The sequence below is a fragment of the Styela clava genome, chromosome 10 (assembly GCF_964204865.1).
Source record: "Styela clava chromosome 10, kaStyClav1.hap1.2, whole genome shotgun sequence".
In the NCBI taxonomy this organism is placed as follows: domain Eukaryota; kingdom Metazoa; phylum Chordata; class Ascidiacea; order Stolidobranchia; family Styelidae; genus Styela; species Styela clava.
In genome coordinates, this window is record NC_135259.1 from 6,871,596 (window position 1) to 6,893,841 (window position 22,246).

Here is a 22,246-nt window from a genome sequence, read left to right on the forward strand (position 1 = left end):
TCATATAGCTCTTTAATTGCTTTTTCCACTTTAGCTCTGGTTTTAAATGGCACTCTTCTGTGTTTTTGATGTACTGGATCCACAGATTCATCGATGTTCAGCTTTAACTGGTATCCTTTGAGTTTTCCGACACCATGAAATATACTATCATACTCTGACAGAATTTCCTTTGTACGCTTTTCTCGTTCATTTTCAACGGAATGTATAATCTTCAGTATTCCAAGTTGTTTTGCTGTGTCATTGGACATTAAACAACCTTTGGCATGTTTCATTACATAGAAATCAGCTGACAGTTGCTGGCCATCATTTGACTTCACATTTGCAGCAAATTTGCCAATTAACTGCAGTGGTTTTTCACTACCATAAGCAAATAACTTTGTATCAGCAGGACACAACCTGCAACATTTGGAAGTATTCCTCCGTATTTCTTGATACGCTTTGTTGTCTAGGATGTTAACACTAGAACCACTGTCAACAATAAAACAGCATTTAACACTATTAACATCCACTTCAACTGTTGGAAGCTTATTACAAATCTGAGACTGTTCAACCTTAATTGAGTATTCAGAATTTGCACAACTTTGAGATTCAACTTTACTTGAGTTGTTTGAGCTTGCTTTCAAATTATTAACAGAACGTGAAAACTTCTTCTGTTTTGGCTTCCTACAAAACTTTGCAAAATGACCATAATCATTGCAATTAAAACATTTTCGCACCTTAGCTGGACACTGACCTTTGTGTGGAAACGAGCCGCCACAATAAAAACAAATTTTCACTGAGTAATTGTTTTTCTTGCGTGTTTTGTTTTGGTTCACTGATTTGATCCGATACGCATTCTCTTGTGCAGTTTCTTCAGTGTTTCCTTCCATCACAGACAGATGAGATTTTGCCAGTTCCATTGCTTTACCATTGTCGAGTAGGGTTTTTAAATCCATCTTTTTGCTTAAACATTTTTTCCTTAATTCTGGCGATTTGCATCCCTGAATTATTTGACTTTTGATTTCCCCTTCTACCTTTTCAGGATCGAACTCACAATTTACAGCCATTTTCTTAAGTCGTGTACAAAATTGATCAAGTGACTCACCCTCATGTTGTTTTGTGTTGCGAAACAAATAAATTTCGTACTCACTATTGGCTTTGGGAACAAAATATTCGGTCAATTTTCTTCTTGTATCAGCAAAAGTATCATTTTCCTCCTTCAAGGTTTCATAAATATCGTAACATTGCTCACCCATGTAGTGCAACATTAGAGATTTCTTCCTTTGCTTATCTTCATCAGAATCTTTGATATTCATTGCAAGTGTCAAGTTATCAAATCGTCCAAGCCATTTCTTCCATCTTGGTCCGGCACTTGACAAATCAGCGCAATCAAAAATTGGATAGTCCGGTAACGCAGACGCCATTTTTCACGTTTGAAATTAGCGGTGACACCAAGTCTGTAAGTAACGTTACGGTAGCACTTAAAGCAAAATTTTCCCGACGAGCTTCTCTATTCCACGTATGTTGGAGACTTAAAATAATCCTCGTCGCCAGATGTAATATTCATTGTCTTGAATCCAAGTAACACAGGCTTCAATTGCTCACAGAATATATTATATTGCATGAAAGTAAATAGAAATACAACATACGTCCGTCGCTCACCGAGAGTAGTTCTAGAATGTTCTGTCATGTGGCCTAAACTAGATCACCAGATGTACTCATATTATTACGTCATAGACCAAATATAAGACATAGAATATAGCAGTATTTCATGGACATTACATACGTCATTTGAACAAAAATTTTAATAACAAAGCAAATTGATGATTATGAAAAAACCGAAGTGGTCAGAAATTTCTTCTAATTTGAAAACTTCACTTATTTAACATGTCACTGTAAATATTCTCACGTTTGTACTAATTAGGCCACAACTTTAAATCTATTTCCATTCGAATACCTTTTAAACTAAATTAACAGAGCCAAAACAATGCTGCGCCAGTTTTTGAACAACTTTACTTACTACCCTAAATGAGTAAACGAAAAACATGACACGATACAAAGTCTGTCACATCAATGACATTAAACAACATGATGCGCAACTCCGGCATTTTTGTCCGAAGATCGTATTCGATAGCACGCTCCAATGCACATACTTGACGAGACGAAAACGATCGGATGTGTGCTGCTTTCGAGGCGTAGTACGAATGGTGTTCGTGCCTGCTTTGACAGTTGTTGTCGATTTTAATGATATTTTTGAAAGTTGGGGTAAAAAGAAATCGGTAAAAGGTAAGGTGAATACTATTGTTGTATATCACACCCGGGCATCGCACTGTTAAGTACATGTGGGAAAGCCAGCCTTTGTCAAATACTACGAAGTTATTAATTCAGTACGGTACGTAGTTGCCCATTTGCCGAAATTACATATTTACTTACCCCTTATGGTTTCAAATAGTTCATGCACCTCCAGTTAGAATTTTTTAATCAGTGAGGATATATACTCATTGTTGATTGCTGCTCATTGTAACATACTATTGCGCATTCACTTTTATTTGCGTATTGAATCAAAGTGTTAACAAGTTCATCTAACATTTCACTCATACCGGTCTATATTGTATAGTCTGATTTCTCAAGTATTTGGAGCCACGAATGCTTGTAATTTTCTGACTAAACCCTTTTATTAGTTGGTTTATATACCAAATTCAGTAAAATATTTTTTACATAAAACATGAGATATTGGATTTATTAGCTTTTCCATTCTAAATCATATAGACTGCTTCATTTATTCTTAACGAAAATTAATAAATCTCCTCTCTTTCTTCAGATGTGAAAGTTGTGGACAAACCTGTCTAAGCATTGTGAGACTCTTGCAGTACAAGAGGCAATAGCAGAAATAGTAAGTATATCAATCAAGAAATTAAGCCGACATAAAGCAAAACTTTCAACTATTCGTCTAATCTCAATTTCCTATTATTTATTCACAGGACAACTATAGCAGACGGGGAGATATCAGAAGTCTGGCGACATATCAGTGACAGTGTGATTCCAAGAAATATAATGTTTGCAATAGAAAAACAACCTATGGAGGCATGCAAAGACATTTGACCCTCCGGTAGAGTTGTTTATGGCCCCCACATCCTGCAGGGCTTGAGGAAAAAAATTAAAAATTCCAAAGCGTAAGATTGCATAAGCGGTCTTATTTGTAAAAAGGCACAAAACACGCCAGACATACTTAAAACAGGTTTGGAAATGAGGATTACGGGTACCTCACTGCACCTGTGTTATATTTGGTTCATCAACTTTTGGTAGTACTATAGAAGAAATTCCGGAAGGGGTATAATCATCATTCATGATAAAATACTATCATATATTTTTTGAACAACTTCAATCTAGACCAAGGATCTCAAACTCGCGGCCCCAGAGAACTTCCAGTGCGGCCCTCGAACGCTTAACAATAATTGTAATAGTATTTTGGAAGTTTTTTTTTTATCTAAATGTAATAGATTTTTCAAACCTTCTAAAGTGAAATTGATTATTCACACAGAAAACAATTTACTGAAAGTAGTTTTGGAATATTAATTTTTTTTGTCCACATTTTGACCCAATTAAGAATACACATCAAGCTAGCAAAAGAATACTTGAATAAAACACTTGAGTGATTAAATTAAACGCAAAGTACATGAAGAAGGTGGCATTTTCGAAGAAAACGGGAGTTGTAACATTTCTGCTCTTCACAAAATTCTGAAGCACATTGTTTAATTTGTCATATTTCCATCAATACAATCAAAAAACACAATAAGCTCAGCAGTCAATATGACAAATTCGAAGACCAACTTCGAACAGAAAATTTCCATGTGTTTGTATATTAATATAATTATACAACGACTTAGTTACTAAAAATCAATATCAATAATAATTCAAGCAATCCTATGCCACGCAATGTAGTGCGAAATGTCTTGTCGAAAAAATCTGTCATTTGTTTTTTTACTGATCTATACATGAAATGATAAAAGTAACTTTTTTACATTACTGGAATTGATTAAACATTCGTAAAGATCCAGATAAACCCATGATCATGTGGCCTCGTTAGTTAGAGTTGGTACTATAAAATCATTTCAGACTGGCCTTAGTATGCTGGTGACACAAAAAAGATGCCAAACGCCAGGACAAATGTAATTATTAAAACATTGAGTTTATACTGTAGTATTTTTGTTAATTTTAGGTTCATATATTTAGATTAAGTTATTTTTAGTGTATGTATTATTCTTGCCTTATTCAAAGCTTGTTCAAAAATGATTTTGATGGTTGTACATAGAATTTTACGATTTTTTATAATAAATACTGTAACTTGCAAATGTTGCAATAATAGTGAAATGCAAATATTAATATGTAATTGCATTTGGAATTGAAGAAAATAATAAAACTTAATCCAACTGTTTAGTTGCATCACAATATATGTCACAAACTAAAACTATCTTAAAAATATCTTTTAAGTATACATTATCAAAAACTGTTTGTGGCTCTTTTTACAATTTTCAAAATGCAATGCGGCTCTCGAACACCCATGAGTTTGACACCACTGATCTATTCTAGACGATTCAAGCATTGCTTTGGGAAATTATATCACTTCAATTAAATTGAAATAATCTCGCTATATTAAATACAAAATCGTTGCTATCATAAAGGTAAACCAATTCAGCCACTCGAAATATATTGGCCTTCACAAAGCAATGGAGGCAAAATTGAGAGTTCATGAGCTATGAACATTTGTTCTTTTCTTTGTCTTGAACTTTTCATACTCCACAGCCCCTATTAATTTTTTTAATTTTAATTACCATGTGATGGTCATACATATCTTTAACTTGTGTTTTCTGTCATGATGTATTATCTCAATGTGCCAAACTATTAATTAGTGTGCATATTTTGCTTCCAGATGACATAAATGTATTGTCATGTTTATTACCTCAGCTTGGAGTATTGACAAAAAAAGGTGCCAGTAAATTAGGTAAAAAAATTTTCAACTCATTGTTATAATCAGAATTCACAATCAATAGGAATTATAAACAGCCAACAATCAGTGAGAATCGGAGGAAGGCAAAAAATATAGGTAGTTTCCATCCACACAAGCATTTCAAGAAGACTTGCTCGAGCCAAACTAAATGAGCATCGTCAGGTGATCGGTAAGGCTGCAAGTTGAATTCAGCCCTGCAACCTCCTGCATAGAAGATAATATTAATTAGTGGGCTATGAGCTAAATTCCTAAATTTAAACAAACCTATCTACGATGCATTATGTACCAGCAATGTTACCTACGATTAACTGAATATGTAATATGTCTAATAAATTCACCTACAAAAGCAAGTTCGATAGGTGCAAACTTTGTGTTATGGAATTGTATTGCAGCACAGTTTTGTATGACACCCTCTTTAAATGAAATTTCAATGATTAAGCGCAAACATTAAAATTACTAACTTTGAACTTTGTCATTATCTGCACAATGTTCCACACAAATCTTTCCGCTATCGCGTTTGTAATCTTCTCTGATAAAAAAAAAACGTCTATGATGTCCAGAATTGCTCTTTACAGCTTGCCTGTTATTCCAGCTTTCCAAGTAAGCAAAACTTCTTAGATATAGAGATTATTTTGTTTCGTTACAGGCGCAAAAAGACAGGTACTACACGTAAAAAAGATGCCGAGTAGCAAAAGCGAGCGGAAAACGGACGCGAAAGGCGACGAGAAATATGTGCATTGGTGCGTATCATGAAATATAATGTTTCGCCTGTAGTCTTATGGAGTGACGTCAGAGTTGCCTATCATGTTGTTTAATGTCATTGGTCACATTAAACTTTTCTGAAATATTATAGACCATTTTGCAAACAAATTTGTTTGTGAAAGTTCCATGAAAACCATAAATGTAATAACAGCCTTTCCTCCTCATTTTGAAATTTTCGAAAACGTCACTAATAAAGGCGGTCGAATTTTACAGGCTAATTGTGTTATCATCGCCGATCGTTTTCTTCCGCATCGCGTTATTATTTGGGGAATTAACATCGGCCTTATGCCAGTTTTAATTTGAAAAGAAGTTACATCCCGTGAAAAGTTACCCTTGTTGTAAATTCAGTAAATACGATTATTACGAAATTTTGGCGATTCAAAAGCGCCTAAAATAGAGTCTTGTTTTATCTATCACTGGCTCATAAATCAAGAGTCGTGGTATTTTCGTTAGCATTCAATTCCTTATTGTCAGTCAAAAATGTGTGTTTCAGATCTACTCTCTTAACGATAGATAGATACGACGATAGATAACATACTGCGGCCATTTCAGTTCCGGGCGAAATAAAAAACAATTATCGGCGTTACATACGGACGAAACTGAACCCGACTTTTCTCCCGAAAATGTTGATATATAACTATAAGCTAATTAATATCTGCATTTATTGTACTAAATAAATTATGCTCATTGGAATTGCAATAATAGCTCAAATTTGATGAATTTTCAAGATAGCAAAAATAGGAAATTGGATTTGTTCGTGCAGCTTACCATTTATTTTCATATCTAGAGTAGAAATGCTTTTATTTTAAGGTAAGTCGGGCTCTTCTATACCGCAAATACGCAATAATCACATTTTTCTGCGTGTTTTGTGATGTAATACTATAGTCAAGTTCACTCCAGCATTACACGGATGACTAAAATATGCAGAGTGGTGTGGATATAAGTGAATATTATATGCTCTGAGAGATGTCATTGGCCACTCAACAAAAAATATAAAAATCACTAATGCGCATATGCATTATTTATACTGCTCTATTATCCGGTTAACCGTTACAATAATATCCGGTTATCAGATAGCAAAATACCTCTTGGTTAATCGGTTATCCGGTTAACCGCTATCCGGATAATCCAACCCTAATAATTTATCACTCACCATCACCGAAGTGCTGTCCGCAAACAGTGAAACACAATCGAGATGACTTCTGGACTTGACACCAAGTAGTCCTGCCAATAGATGATATCTACATTGCGCGACGTTCCGGATCTTTTCAAAACAGTGGAATATAACTGAAGATCCATTTTGTTGTCTATACCAGTGGTTCCCAAACTTTTTTGACCATCGCCCCCCTAGAGTAGTTTATACAACTTCATCGCCCCCCCAGCACTACAAAAAAATGTAAAGTCAGAAACGAATATATTACAGACCAAATGAAAAGACAAATCATAGTTTACAGTGTTTTTTATTGAGATGGATGAGCTTGATGTTCTTCAGCAAGTTTTTTTTATTATATCTGAAATTACCCAGTTTACCGATGGAAAGGCGATTTCGTTGTTTTGATGACAATAGTAGGACGGCTCAAAAACCCTTTTTCACCATATATTAGGTCGGAAATGAAAGAATCTCGGGTTCTACCTCTTTAAAAACCGTCGTGTACTCTTGCCTTATAGCATTTCACTCCCTAAATTCACCCCATTTCACATTAAATTAATGAAAACAAAGTTAATTTTCCCAAAGTTATAATAATGATTTTCGTACAGCTCATTCATTCCTACAGCCTGATGACCTGCACCAAAATACTTCGGTAAAATTCAACCCCGATTCCTCATCCTACCGCGGCCTCCAGTCCTATCACCAGTCCATAGTATTAATCATCTATTTGTTTTTGGATTCATGGACTCGGATGTGGAAGAAGCTGTGACTGACTATCGACTACGGCTCAGGGGTCGGCAAATTTTATGTCGCTCGCGAGACAAAATTTAGGGTTGCTATAGTCTTTTGCGGGTCGCATATATTTTTTAAAAGTTAAAAACGGAACAGCGCGCAAAAACTGCGACAATTCGTGAACTCAACTCAGTCGTCTTATTAAAAAATTATTACAAGGACATTTGATGTGACACTGTCTTGTTGCTGCATCACGCTTGATAGCTTTACGACGCCAAGATTGGAACATTTTCTAAATGGGCATCACTAATCCCAGTTCTTCGCTTGTTCTTTGTGATGTCTCCATTTTCGAAAAAAAATTGTACGCACAAATATGTACTTCCAAACATCTAAGTGAATATTCTTGCATGGTTTGTGAAATTTTGATAAAGATTTTCTTTAGGAAGAAACATTCTTCCAAAATTACAAAGTGATGAATCTCTCGAATAGAATATAAATTTTATTTCTTTATAGTATTGCAATATATTCGAATATTTACTGCGCTATTGAACCCCTGCCCTCAGAATCCACTTTTTTTTCTTCGTGTTTCCATTTTTCTAATTATAATTAAATTGTAGGCTCGTTAAACGAGTAGCTAGCTGTTCAATAGAATTTTTAGGATATAATAAAATTTAGTCTAAACGTGTCTCACGATAAATTCTGTTACGTAAAAAAATTTAATTTACTCCTCGAGCGTAGATTATAAATAAAATAAATTCATCGTCAAAACCGCCGTTTGGATGTTTCCCCGGGCTTAGACTTCCTTGTTTACATCGTGACATTGGCCAATCAGCAAGATGCAAAAATAGACCCCTTTTGCATCCGCTCAGACACACTCACTCAGACAGACTTTCAGGAGTGGTCATGAACGTTCCTCATTTTCGCGTTTTTAAATTATATTCTTTAGTTTTTAGTTGTTTTTCGGGAATTTAAATATAAGTCAATGATTACTTTGTCTTCCTATGAGTTTCAGTTTAAATACAGTAATCAAAAATTTGTGTAGAAATAGCTGTGATAATTTATAGGTTAAAATTTTTTATCGGTACTTTTTAAACAGATTGTTGAATGGTATAAATTAGAATGATAGTTTGTAACAAATACCCTATTTTACAGGCAACAACTCGCGAAACCACTCTTAGAATAAGCACCAAAAATTTTAAAATGGTTAAGTATAGGAAGAATTTTCCGCGGTCAAAGGTCGGGGATGGGTCCATTCAGTGAATCGTCCCGGGACAGATTTTTTTACTCCGGACGTATTTTGCCGATCTTTGGGATACGCAAACTACCGTACCTTACTGCGGAGACGAGTCCAGCAATCCATTCGCGTGTGATAATCGACCACGAGATTCAAGCCTACGAATGCCCATAGAGTACAAAATTAAGCACGATGCACGATGAGCAAAAACATATTTCGCGAAATCGCCCCCCTATCGCACCCTTCGACTTTTTCGCCCCCCTCTGTATCGTTTTCGCCCACCGGGGGGCGATATCGCCCACTTTGGGAATCACTGGTCTATACTATACGTACAGCCAACGGAACAATACGAAATAACCATTTTCAACAGTCAAACAAAACGGAAACGTATAATCCGACTTGCAACTGACAGGAGCCAAATGGACGTTTTTGTTTTTTTGCCGTCCAGTAAACAAAGTCACGTGACCCGTGCAAGTCCTCTATACCTAGATTGCGCAACGATGTAAATTGGCGCCATTTTCGATCAACGTCGCCTGCGATCTTACAGCGGTTCTGCGTGATCCTCGCCCTCGGCTAGGCTGTTGCCTTCTGCTAATAAATGAAGGGTCGCTCGGCTCGGGAATGGCAAAACAGTGCAACTATTGAAGCTACCAACATACGGTATGCCGGCAGAAGAAACAAATGGGAAAATAATTGTAGGCGACGTCGAGACTGGAAATATGGATTCCTTGAGCCAGGTTAGTCAAACGAATGGCCTAATATCAAGCTGATACCAGCGAAGACAAGCTAATGGTCTACAAATACCTCCAAGATGTACCGGGTCTAGTATAGTTTAGTACCACAAGTACTTCCGGTGGGCGTAGCATAACGAATTTTGCATATGCTATTCCTAACCCCCACCTGACTATGCCATCCAAAAATTACGTCACTACGACGTCACCATCACGTCATAGGGATTGCCAAAGTATAATTACGATCGCCCGAAATGTCATCTGCGCCGCCGATAACGAACTTGCTAAAGCCGGCAATCTCTCTCCTATCGTGATCGTTGTGACAAGAAAACGGGAGATATTGCTTGCTCGATTTCGGGTGATCGTCTGCGCGTTTCGGACGACCATCCGCATACTTCGGTGGGCCTTATTACGCCACTGTGACGTCGAAATGACGTAATTTTTCGGTGACGTAGTCAGGTGGGGGTTAGGATTGACATATGCAAATATATTGTATAGCCAGGTCAACTAGAAGTACATGTGGTACTACACTATACCGGACCCGATGTACCGATACCGGTACTAGCACTATAGGTAGACTTACCATAATTTCTTGGGCATAATCCGGGACAAACTCAAAACTATGAATGGAATAATTGGACGAAAGGCCGGCGGCCTGAGCTTTGCAAATTTTTAATCCATATTTATATCTATAAGCTTTAATATTGCATTACTCTACAGAATCTCAAGTTCTAGATTACTTTCAGCATAATATGACTCAAACAAAACCAAATGAAAGTTATTATGCCTTCTCCAACTCCAAGCATAATAAGGCTTCTGATGCAGCAATTGCTGTAGTTTCATTGGAGTCAATAGAATAATGGCGAAATGAACGTCACTCATTATTCCCTAGCCAAAGGATTTCTCAAGCTATGCCGGATATTTTACTCAACCTAATAAGCTAAAAAATTAAGATATAAGCCTCGAGTTAAAGTTATGCCTTTTGGGACGGAATTATTCATAATTTTGCATAAGGTCGGAGTTAATTTTGAAAATTTCACTAAAGTAAAATTCCGGGACATTTTGCTAACCGGGACGGGACACCGGGACAGACGTTTGAACCGGGATGTATGGTTGGTCTAACTATGGGCCCTAGTCTAATCTTACTCAAGGACATGAAGACATAAATTGCCCAATTTCTTGTGAGAATTGAATTTGAGCGGAACTCTTACACAAGCTGAATCTTCTAAAACATCCTCGCGAGACTTTTTGTCAGTTAGGTTATTGGTTTTAATGTTGGGGCAGAAATTACCTTCTTCTGCTTATATTTAAGCCAAGAGATTACTTCATTTTAAAACTATTGTGTTGTGCAATCACAAATAGCCTACAAATTTTATCAAATTTAGTTCACTAGATAAAATCAGGATTTATGTCAAAAGTTTCTAATGCCAAATTTGGCGTAATTTTTAATTTATTAACTGTGAAACAGAAAGAGAACCATATTCGTTGCAATATTTTCATTTTGAAATTGTTTTTAAAATCAATGGAATAATTGTTATCCACAACCTGGCTATTTACCAGACATTTTATGTCCGCAGTTTGCCCACACATTTTATATGCATTTTATATCCGTGGTATTTTAATAAAGTATGCTAGTAGGCCAAATGATTTTATTTTTTTCTATGTCGACTCAGCCATGGGTTACGTTAAACAAAATTAAATTAATATGGTAAGGCATTTTGAATGCTGGTATTGTTCACGGATTTGAATATTTTGCGCAACAGAAAATCATCCTAGTAAAGATCGATACTTTTAACTATCATTATCAAAATTATTTGCCACGAAGCAAGAAAAGGTATAAATTATATTTATTTAGTGAAGAATAAATTTGACAGATTGCCATGTTTTGCTATACAACTTTGGAATTTGTATCTTGGAAATTGGTGTCCTAAATGTAATAATAATATTTAATATTTGATCTAAACTAATCGCAAATAATATTGTAACATTTACCGCCTGGCTTTTGGTTTACATCATTTTTGGGAATGTAAAATAAAGCAAGACATTTCTATAAAATATTCATAAAGATTGCTGCAATCACGTTATCAGAATATCGCCACTAAGTCGTTGCTGTTCTGAATATGCCACTTGAGATTACCATGTTTGCTGATTTCACAGTTTTTTTTTTTCGCAAAGGTATGCAAGTAATATTAAACCAGTGAGATTTCCACGTGGGAGAAAACGCTCATATTTGAATATTAAATTAGAAACCTGAAATAAAAAAATTGACGCGTGGTAATGAAGAGGCAGAAACCGCAACCTATTGTCAGATCCTGCTAAATTCTGACTCCGGATTCGGTATTCTGAATTGCCCATCCCTAACTATGATGGACATATTATTAAGCTAACCAATGTTATTAAGTATATTCAATCAATTATTATCATACTTAATTGAATGAAAAACATTTCTTGGGATTCTTCACGGATCTTTGTAGCTTATTAATAAATAATAACTTCGCAGAATGGCAAAAATATGCATGAAAAATTAATTATAATCGGGCAGTTTACCACACATATTATGTCCGTAGATTGCTATGGTATTTAAAAGCAGTGGTTCTCAAACAGTTGGGTGTGCCCCGCTAGAGGTTAGTTGGAGTGCAGCTACTGTATAGCCTCACTTATGAGCCAATCTCACGTATAAGCCGCCCTTCTAAAAACGACTTTATTAAAATAGTAAATTTATAAAAATTTGCGTATAAGCCGACTCTCCAAATCGTAACATGCTGTAAGCAACTATTACAGTCGATGATGTTCAATTCAAATTTAATATTCAAATATTGTTATTCGCTATCTTCTAGTATCGTTTTCAGTGTTTATATTAATAGGGCATATTGCACTCACATTTTGATTGAGAACATTTTTCAATTTTTATGTTTAATCGTATTCGTATTCGAAGACAGCCCTTTACGGCACGACTAAATTACTTTCGACATGAGAGGATTTAAATGAGCGCCGACTTGAAGTACTTACAACACATCGAGGATGTTTTTGATTGAAAATATTTTACAATTATTTTTGTATTTCTAACATAGTCAAGATATCATGGGTGACCACGACAATAAATTTAGAAGCAAATTGTGTCGTAATTCATTGTTTTCATCAATAGAGACCGAGCATACCGGGAAATCTTTGCATTTTCAGCCTATGAAATAGCTCTTAAATATTATTTAGTATCTATGGCCGATGTTATTTGTTAGCCTGGCGCCATTGATGATAATATCGTTCAGTTTAGGTTTGCGGTATTAGTTTATGAAAAGTAACTCGGCTTATATGCAATTATATACGGTAATTAAAAATGAATATATTTGTTAGATTTCGATATTTACGTTCTATCCACATATTTTCAATGTGTTATCTTGTTATTTTTGAGTTTGACACAAGACTTGACGAATTTTATAAATGAGGTGCGATTTTAAAGGTTTGAGAACCAATGTTTAAGAGTCTTATTAATGCAAGACACGATAATGCAATACCTAGGTGCTGGTATCGTTCATATATGACAAGTGGGCAGTAGTTATCGCTTCATTTCAGAGCACTAGCTGAAAAAGTCTTCACTATTACTCAAGATCTCATTACCCTTCTACATTTTATGCTCACAGTTGATCTATTTTTTAGTACAAAGAGAGTGGGCCATTCTAACAGAAGATTAGCAGCCCAGATAGACAGAAGACCATGATCGGATGATAATAACCTCAACTCAACATTTTATGAACATCTGACTTGTTCATTACAAAATACCTTGTGTGATGATATGGCGCTGGGAAGGTAATTTATATTTAGTATTTGATGACGAATTCTAGAGAGTGACATGATTTTACTGATATTGGAGTAAAGAGTCAAAATTTCAAACTTTTGGTGAAGACATGAATTTGTAATTTCTGAAAGAAACTGAAAAAGCATTGAATCCACAGTCATTATTTGATAGACAATTCAACAAATTTGTAATTGAGAGCCAAAGTAAGTTCTAATTTAATTCAAACGCGGATGGGTTCGAACCAGAGGTCTACAACCTATGGTGCCGGCATAATTAATAGAGCAATGGTTCTCCACATTAGCTCCGTGGCACTCAAAGATTCTGTCAATACAGTCCGCAAGGGTCCGCAAGTTTAATTTCAAATCCGAGAGTCTAAATTAATATATGTATCTTGCTTATAAATTATCAAATATACATTAGGTTTGCTACTACACCTCGAAGACCATTTTGTTTTGCCAGTTTTATAATTGCCTATTTACTGTTTATATCAGCCGTTTCCAAACTTTTTGTTCGTGCGGCACCAAATTTTTCAGGAAAAAACTCATGTTTTTTAGCTTACCGCACCCTTTCACAATATATGCTGATTTTAAATTAGTATGCCATACAAAAGAGAGGATGTTAAGCTTTATTGTTTTCTGCAAAATAGTTATCCTCAAATCAATTCAAATACTATCATTTATTGAATTACCCTGTTATCCCCAAAATAGAAATTGCACTATCAGTACTATTTGATGAGTACAGTATTTCCGGATATCAGGGCAATTTACAAGACCTACTGGTACCTAATTTATCAAACTGATTTACTGAAAACTGAAAATAACGGGAGTCAAAATTGACCAGAGTGGTAGCTAAAAATACGCTCATGAAAATGCATAACTCTGTACTTTCTTGTTACTCATTTCATAGAAAGTTTGCCTGACTTGATAGTAGAAGATGAACGAGAGGGCCTTTACAGTTGCGCAATTTCCACGCAACACTTGAAATTGAAAAAAAAAATGAGGAACATAATCAATTTTTGACGCTGCCATGTCTACAAAATTTTTTTGCCGCGACTGCTAAGTTTCTTGTCGAATAATACTCCAACGCACAAGTGGTAAAATGAGACACCTATCGCAATGCTTCCCAATCCGGGAAGAATTCTGCCCAAGGGAGGAAATTTGCTTTTTTATATATATAGTAAGCACTTCGAATTGTGTAGCACAAATATTCAGTTTAATCACCTAAACTGTACAAAAATGGGACTGGAAAGCGGCTCATTATAGATTCCATAAATAATATAGAATTCGTAGAGAGAGAGGCCGGGTTCCAAAATAGGTAAATGGGGAAGTCAATGAAAGGGTACTGAACCACAAACTCATAGTCAAAATTAAAATGCATGCTGTAGTGTCAACAGATAATATATCACATTGGTAAGAGTGTTCTGAAGTAGGAGACCTTAGTTTGGAATTAGTCAACCCAAAGCCTCAAATATTGGTTTCCATTGTTTCTCGTTTATAATTTTTCCGGTTATATACAAATTTATTTTTTTCATCGAGATTTTATAGAAAAAAGTTGCACATTAAATTATGTTATCCCGCGACCCCCTCAAAAAATGCGACACCCAGGTTGGGAACCACTGACAATTATACACCAGTTAAATGTCCAATATCGTCAGATATGCAACTCTTAGTAACCTTAATCTTAATGTTGATATTGTTATTATTTTATTACTGCCTGTAGTTCTTAATGTGTACGGATGAATAATAATGCTTTAGGAAACATTGATTTATCGTGACAAATGTTATTATAAACGGGAATCACTTTCGTACAATATAAGATTCCGTTTTGGATTTTTAAAACCTATTTAAAACTTCATTTTTTCGTATTTTTAGTGAGAACGTCTTCAGTCAGACATGATTGTCTATCCAGTAATTGCAATATTTCTGTTTGCAATACATTACAGTACAGCATTTATTGAATTACAGGTAACTAAAATAACTTTTCTCTGTTTGATTATTTATGTATTACTCTCTGTTTGATATCTGTCTATCTGATACTTCTGTGACCAAACTATTCTTCTATCCAAACATTTATAAAGCTGGAAAGTTGTTTAGGATACATTGCATCTCTTGCTTCAAAAAAGATTCTGTATGAAAAGCCACTTAAACATAGAATTATGTTTGAATTGGTGTGAATTTAATATTGATGATATAGTTTAGTCTCCAAATTTTTTACACTGCAGATAATATTTGTCTTGGACCCAAAATTTCTGGACTCTAGTATTCAATAGGGCTGTGTAGTTGACTCGTATTCTCAAAATTTTTAAACAGAGTCCGGTTTTGAATTCTCTAGAGTTGCGAGTTGGAATTTAAAATTTCTGACACGTGTATAATGCACTTAGTTGATTATTTTAAGCACTACTAATTAAAGGAGACTTGCATTTGCCGAAGTTGATTTTCTCGTAAAATGGAGTGTTTGACTTTCAATAAGAATGTAAATGAAGTTTTATCTCATAAGGGGCTTGAGTGATAAAAGAAAATACGTTCCAATCTCATTGGATTACAATCTACAGTTTTCTTGCATAAATGCAGCATTCGCTACTGATAGTTTCCTTCAGTCGAAGAATGAATATCAGTCTGATATATCACTATGCCGCATTTTTTCAACGCTACCACAATTGGCAAGTCTTTATTACCAGCAACAAATCATGTATTTTAAATATTTCATTTTGTCTAGTTCTATTTACATATCTCAATTATACCGAATCTATACAGAAATGAGCATTATTATCAGCACTGACCAACTTCAATCAAGTATCCTAAACATGATTGAAAGTATGACTGTGGTAAATTATGTTGGTGGTGATATTAAGGTGATAACAAACACAATAATATGGTTTTGACCATAAAAGCATGGCGAACTGTCTGTAAATTGACGCCTTATTGCCTTATTTCATTAATGCCTTACCAAAACAATTTATATTCGATACATATTGCAGACTCTGGTGCCAGTTACTGATAGTCATCAGCCTTAAACTTCTGAGTTCACATAACATCACATTACTCATGTATACTGTGCTCACGTTTCGACTATTTTTACAAAATATGTTCAATGTTGATGCCATATTTTCTAGTCATCATATTCATAGTAAAGGTTAGTATAGTATCTTCAGACTCTTTGAAATCAATTCATATACCTGAATAATCTACTATTTCCAATACATTCTAAATTATTATTTTCGAATATAAAATATCCAATATATTCTGAAATAAAATTAAGTAATATAATAATTAAGTAATTTGCATAAAATAAAAGCCCAAAGTCTGTAAAATCGTATTTCAACGAAAAACACCATAAAATATTTTGTGGATACGCGTATGCATTGCCGTACTCGGTCATATATTTTTGGACTAATGTGTACCGTCCACATCCACTTGCAGTCAATATACAGGAGTACTTGTAGTCTTAGATGGTATAAAAATTTGTGTCGTTTTAAAAAAAGGTCCAGGAACCATTGCTATATCTGACAAGTGAGCTGTAGTTCGCCTCATATCAGAGCACTAGTGGAAAAAAGCTTCAATCAGCAATGTTTCTATAGACCCGCTCCACCAAAAAGGTGAAAAACCACTGCTCTAAACTCAAATTTTATAGATGTTTTTTCAACTACTCTACTCACTCAACTACTTAATTGAATTTTTACATGAGGTTTATCATTTTTGCGCTCTTGCTTTCAACCTAATGACAATTTGTTTTTGTCTGTTGTTTGTCTCTGGGATCCGAATCGTATTTTTGAAGAGAGTTTGATCAGTAAATCGTATAATTCAGTTCAAATTTGTAATGACTTGATTTATATTTATTTAGATGGGGCAAACTGGTCTAACCTGGTGATTGTTTTATTATGGCATCAGATTATATGAATGCGAAAGGCGGATGGAGGATGTCATATTTCAAAAGTTCTAACTATGAAGAAAACCTTGGATCAACCTACTTTATCTGTAGATCTACTGTTCTATTCCAGGAAAGTTTGAATTTTGTGCAGCTGCTGAAAGATAATGAAAGTCATTGATGGAGTTCTATATTGGGTGTTTTACCGTCTGCACCTGTAGGAAAATCATTCTAATTGTGCTTGAAATATACAGACAACTACATGAGTTGTGTATGAATGAACGTTACATGATGAAATTGTTGAACTGTTCAATAATGCCCCATCTGAACCCTTCGAATTTGCCAGGGATCAATCAGGAAATCTGCTGTTTGGCAGAAACGAAATTTCAATGTAACTGTCAAATCTTTGTTTTTTAATGGGGGGGATTTTGTATGGTATTTTTTATCCATGTAAGAATAGGTTGGTCAACTGGTTGGGTGAGACCCTTTAAAGTGTTATATTTTTTTTCACATTTTGTTTATTATATCAAGAATGTTAATAATACTGGTAAACAGGGTTGTCCAAAACGATTCAAGTACCTTTCTGAATAATAGCCGCATTCAGCTGTCAGTGAGGTGTTTTGCCTCCTAAGTGAAATCTTCGAACAGTTTTCTGCGCTTTGTATTGTACTGACGATGAAATAGACCTGGCACTTTGATTGTTTGTTATCTTCGGTGTGAACGTGCGCCTCATATTGTTGCACGATTGAGTGATTGACATAGCCGCTATTCCCCTGCAAGGCTTCTAATTTACACATTCATTTCGATGACGTCGAAAAATTTAAACTTACGGTATGTAATGCCACAAGTGTTACGATACCCAATAAATTGTCGCAAGTTGGAATTATTGGGAAATATAATTCATACTTTTTCTCTCTTTTCTGCAAATAATTTTGATAATGATAGATAATAGTATAGACTTTTCACTAGGATGATTTTCTGTTGCGCAAAATGTTTAGATACCAGCATCTAAAATGCCTCGCTGTATTATTTTGATTTTGTTCAACTTATCTCATGGTTGCGTAAAATAACGAAAAATGAATGCCACGGCAATCAACATGAAAAGTTTTAAACTTCCTGATTATAATTAATTTTTAATTTGTATTTTCGTACCTACTACAATATGAAAAACAAAACTACTCTAAAATATCACGGCGATGTGCGGACATAAAATGTCTGGTGAATAGCCAGGTTGTAGATAACAGTTATTCCATTGTTTATTGTATGCAAACTTCTTTATACACTAAAATATGCTTTCTTTTATTTGAATTTATTTTCGAATGTATCCGATATTTCATATTCGAAAATAATATTTCCAAATGTATTGAAAATGTGAACTATTCGCCATTCGGTATTGGCCATCTCTGGAGTGGAAAATATAGGATTACTTATGTTGATCATCTTAGATGGTATTAATTTGCTTGATTTTGGCTTTGAGAATGACAATATTGTTGATAGTAATGACATTATGGATGTGATGATATTCATATTTTAACCCTGGGGTTCGTACTAAGAGGACCAGAATAACCTGTTAAATATGACCACGGAATCATTCGTTGCTATGGCAGGTGTAGCGTAGTCCTGCCACTTGATTTATTTCCATTGTGATTTCATATTGTTTTATTTATAAGCTTATCGTGTAACTGTTTTTTGATTTTAAATATTTTATATATGATTTTTTATATATGTACAATTGATTATAACTCCGATGTGATTTTTGTCATTTACGTGTTATATGTCTTAGCTGGGATTTATATTGTTATAGATTTGTAGTTACCGGTAGGCATTTTTTTTATTTTAGAGTAAATTTTTGGGTATACTTCCTGTGAAAAATCGGGTATTGTGCCGGGACTAAATTTGGTTCTTTTTTATTGTTTCATTTATTGCAATTGTATTGTATTATGTGCAGGGGATTGCGGAAGCTGCGGTTTGACCAATGATTTAATTTGGGTATATTTGCTCGACTCCGTCACCTCTGTCTATGTGACATTTTTTATAATTTTTTTATTTCACTGCTTATGAGGTTGAGGTGTTTTTGTTTCTCTTTTTTATATCCGTTCAAATTTGTGCATTTCCAATGGGAAATGCACTTCCTTACCTGCTTATATCTCTGTTCAAATGAGATGAAGTATATATTTTTTTTTTAGAAAAAATCTTGATTATTAAAAAACTGCTTTAAAAACACATCCATTTATCTCAAATTATACCCATTTCTAGTTTTGTAGAGAAATATGTCCCATTTTATAGTTGCTTTTGTGTCGTGACGAATATCCTACATATTATTTTCAAGTACTAGTTTATTGTATATTAAGCTGCCTTTCCTTTCTCCTCGTCTAATATTCTATATTGCAGTAGCCACAAGGATACTTGAACGAGAAAGTATCATAATCTCATTCCACATTTCTTAGATTATAGTTGACCTGTTTGAAATATTAACTATATACAGAAATAAGTTTTGGTTTCGACCCTTTGGCTAGAATCAAACAAAAATAAGTTTAAGCTTGACCCAACAGCAATAAGTTTTGGCTTAGACCCTTGGGCTAGGATCAAACAAAATAAGTCTGGGCTAGACCCAACAGCAATAAGTTTTGGCTTAGACCCTTGGGCTAGGATCAAACAAAAATAAGTCTGGGCTAGACCCAACAGCAATAAGTTTTGGCTTAGACCCTTGGGCTACGATCAAACAAAAAGAAGTTTGGGCTTAGACCCTTGGGCTAGGATCAAACAAAAGTAAGTTTGGGCTAGACCCAACAGCAATAAGTTTTGGCTTAGACCCTTGGGCTATGATCAAACAAAAATAAGTTTGGGCTAGACCCAACAGCAATAAGTTTTGGCTTTAGACCCTTGGGCTAGGATCAAACAAAAATAAGTCTGGGCTAGACCCAACAGCAATAAGTTGTGGCTTAGACCCTTGGGCTAGGATCAAACAAAAATAAGTTTGGGCTTAGACCCTTGGGCTAGGATCAAACAAAAATAAGTTTGGGCTAGACCCAACAGCAATAAGTTTTGGCTTAGACCCTTGGGCTAGGATCAAACAAAAATAAGTTTGGGCTAGACCCAACAGCAATAAGTTTTGGCTTAGACCCTTGGGCTAGGATCAAACAAAAATAAGTTTGGGCTAGACCCAACAGCAATAAGTTTTGGCTTGGACCCTTGGGCTAGGATCAAAAAAAAAAAAGTTTGGGCTAGACCCAACAGAAATAAGTTTTGGCTTAGACCCTTGGGCTAGGATCAAACAAAAATAAGTTTGGGCTAGACCCAACAGCAATAAGTTTTGGCTTAGACCCTTGGGCTAGGATCAAACAAAAATAAGTCTGTGCTAGACCCAACAGCAATAAGTTTTGGCTTAGACCCTTGGGCTAGGATCAAACAAAAATAAGTTTGGGCTAGACCCAACAGCAATAAGTTTTGGCTTAGACCCTTGGGCTAGGATCAAACAAAAATAAGTTTGGGCTAGACCCAACAGCAATAAGTTTTGGCTTAGACCCTTGGGCTAGGATCAAACAAAAAATTAGTTTGGGCTAGACCCAACAGCAATAAGTTTTGGCTTAGACCCTTGGGCTAGGATCAAACAAAAATAAGTTTGGGCTAGACCCAACAGCAATAAGTTTTGGCTTAGACCCTTGGGCTAGGATCAAACAAAAATAAGTTTGGGCTAGACCCAACAGCAATAAGTTTTGGCTTGGACCCTTGGGCTAGGATCAAACAAAAATAAGTTTGGGCTAGACCCAACAGAAATAAGTTTTGGCTTAGACCCTTGGGCTAGGATCAAACAAAAATAAGTTTGGGCTAGACCCAACAGCAATAAGTTTTGGCTTAGACCCTTGGGCTAGGATCAAACAAAAATAAGTCTGTGCTAGACCCAACAGCAATAAGTTTTGGCTTAGACCCTTGGGCTAGGATCAAACAAAAATAAGTTTGGGCTAGACCCAACAGCAATAAGTTTTGGCTTAGACCCTTGGGCTAGGATCAAACAAAAATAAGTTTGGGCTAGACCCAACAGAAATAAGTTTTGGCTTAGACCCTTGGGCTAGGATCAAACAAAAATAAGTTTGGGCTAGACCCAACAGCAATAAGTTTTGGCTTAGACCCTTGGGCTAGGATCAAACAAAAATAAGTTTGGGCTAGACCCAACAGAAATAAGTTTTGGCTTAGACCCTTGGGCTAGGATCAAACAAAAATAAGTTGGGCTAGAATCAAACAAAAGTAAGCTTGGGCTAGACCCAACAGCAATAAGTTTTGGCTTAGACCCTTGGGCTAGGATCAAACAAAAATAAATTTGGGCTAGACCCAACAGAAATAAGTTTTGGCTTAGACCCTTGGGCTAGGATCAAACAATAATAGGTTTGGGCTAGACCCAACAGCAATAAGTTTTGGCTTAGACCCTTGGGCTAGGATCAAACAAAAATAAGTTTGGGCTAGACCCAACAGCAATAAGTTTTGGCTTGGACCCTTGGGCTAGGATCAAACAAAAATAAGTTTGGGCTAGACCCAACAGAAATAAGTTTTGGCTTAGACCCTTGGGCTAGGATCAAACAAAAATAAGTTGGGCTAGAATCAAACAAATGTAAGTTTGGGCTAGATCCAACAGCAACAAGTTTTGGCTTAGACCCTTGGGCTAGGATCAAACAAAAATAAGTTTGGGCTAGACCCAACAGCAATAAGTTTTGGCTTAGACCCTTGGGCTAGGATCAAACAAAAATAAGTTTGGGTTAGACCCAACAGCAATAAGTTTTGGCTTAGGCCCTTGGGCTAGGATCAAACAAAAATAAGTTTGGGCTAGACCCAACAGCAATAAGTTTTGGCTTAGACCCTTGGGCTAGGATCAAACAAAAATAAGTTTGGGCTAGACCCAACAGCAATAAGTTTTGGCTTAGACCCTTGGGCTAGGATCAAACAAAAATAAGTTTGGGCTAGACCCAACAGCAATAAGTTTTGGCTTAGACCCTTGGGC

The 22,246-nt window shown here is 35.5% G+C and overlaps 2 long non-coding RNA genes across 3 annotated transcripts; both read left to right on the top strand.

Moving 5' to 3' along the window:
* The first annotated feature begins 2,059 nt into the window (after positions 1 to 2,059).
* LOC144428266 (uncharacterized) lies at positions 2,060 to 3,607 on the top strand. Its single transcript, XR_013478229.1, has 3 exons — positions 2,060 to 2,265; positions 2,801 to 2,872; positions 2,961 to 3,607. It is a non-coding gene; the product is annotated as an uncharacterized LOC144428266 (long non-coding RNA).
* Positions 3,608 to 9,210: 5,603 nt separating this feature from the next.
* LOC144428343 (uncharacterized) lies at positions 9,211 to 19,687 on the top strand. 2 transcript variants are annotated; one of them, XR_013478292.1, is made up of 6 exons: positions 9,211 to 9,602; positions 13,251 to 13,400; positions 15,261 to 15,353; positions 16,367 to 16,521; positions 16,871 to 16,984; positions 17,230 to 19,687. It is a non-coding gene; the product is annotated as an uncharacterized LOC144428343 (long non-coding RNA). The 2 variants fall into 2 exon arrangements; XR_013478291.1 differs by lacking the exon at positions 16,871 to 16,984 and having other exon boundaries at positions 9,213 to 9,602.
* The last annotated feature ends 2,559 nt before the right edge of the window (positions 19,688 to 22,246 follow it).